Here is a 1,078-nt window from a genome sequence, read left to right on the forward strand (position 1 = left end):
CATGCTCGCCCTTTCAGCCGTGCGGGTGTTATAATGTGACGGTCAATTCCACTATTCGTTGGTAAAAGAGTAGCCCAAGAGTTGGCGGTGGGTGGTGATGACTAGCTGCCTTCCCTCTAGTCTTACACTGCTAAAATAGGGGCGGCTAGCGCAGATAGCCCTAGTGTAGCTTTGCGCGAAATTCATAACAAACAAACTTATCGTACAGTTTCTAATGAATCAAAGGAAGTAGCAAACAAACATATAAATGTAATTTGAATTGTCTTCTATTGTTATATGGCTTTTCGGTAAGTTAAATGGCAAAGACACTTTAATTAATACTGAAAGTACTTCGTTACTTTTATTTTAATGGCGGAAATCGCCTACGCAGTGTCAACTAATTTGTTCCGATTACATGCGTGTCTACAGTAGATCACCTTAACATCAACTCTGTGGGGTTCTATATATACTGTGATGTTGATAAGTCCACGAAAGTTTGTCCGTCTCCGATCTTTCTCGCAAAGCTATACGTGAGGGCTACTGTCGCATAGTCGACCCTAAACCTTGAGTTGATAAACTGGATAAAAAGCAGCTATAGTCACATATATCAATCGTATTTCTTGGGCTTCTCTTGTTTGATCGAACAGCGGGATTTAACTGTCACTCTTATAGTGCTGAGCACGTTTTCGAAGCAACAGACCGTGAATCATAAACCCCGAGATTCAGAGTCTGAGCACGCTAACCGCCATGACACGCGCACCTTAGTCTACGAATTAAAAAAAAAAAAACTTGTGGTCACAAAATACTTCTATACATTTTAGTCCGAACTGTATATATTTTTACTTTCTGGTAGTTTCAAAATTTCAACTGAAGATTCTCCAGGACATGCTTTTTTATTATCGTTCATTTAATAACCCCCCAGTGGCACAGCGGTATGTCTGCAGACTTACAACGCTAAAAACCGGGTTTCGATACCCGTGGTGGGCAGAGCACAGATAGCCCTTGTGTAGCTTTGTGCATAATTAAAAACAAACAAACAAACAATCATTTAATAATGAAATTAATTTGCTCTGTTTGTTTGTTTATTATGAATTTCGTG

Source organism: Limulus polyphemus, unplaced genomic scaffold (genome assembly GCF_000517525.1).
Source record: "Limulus polyphemus unplaced genomic scaffold, Limulus_polyphemus-2.1.2 Scaffold1335, whole genome shotgun sequence".
Taxonomy (NCBI): domain Eukaryota; kingdom Metazoa; phylum Arthropoda; class Merostomata; order Xiphosura; family Limulidae; genus Limulus; species Limulus polyphemus.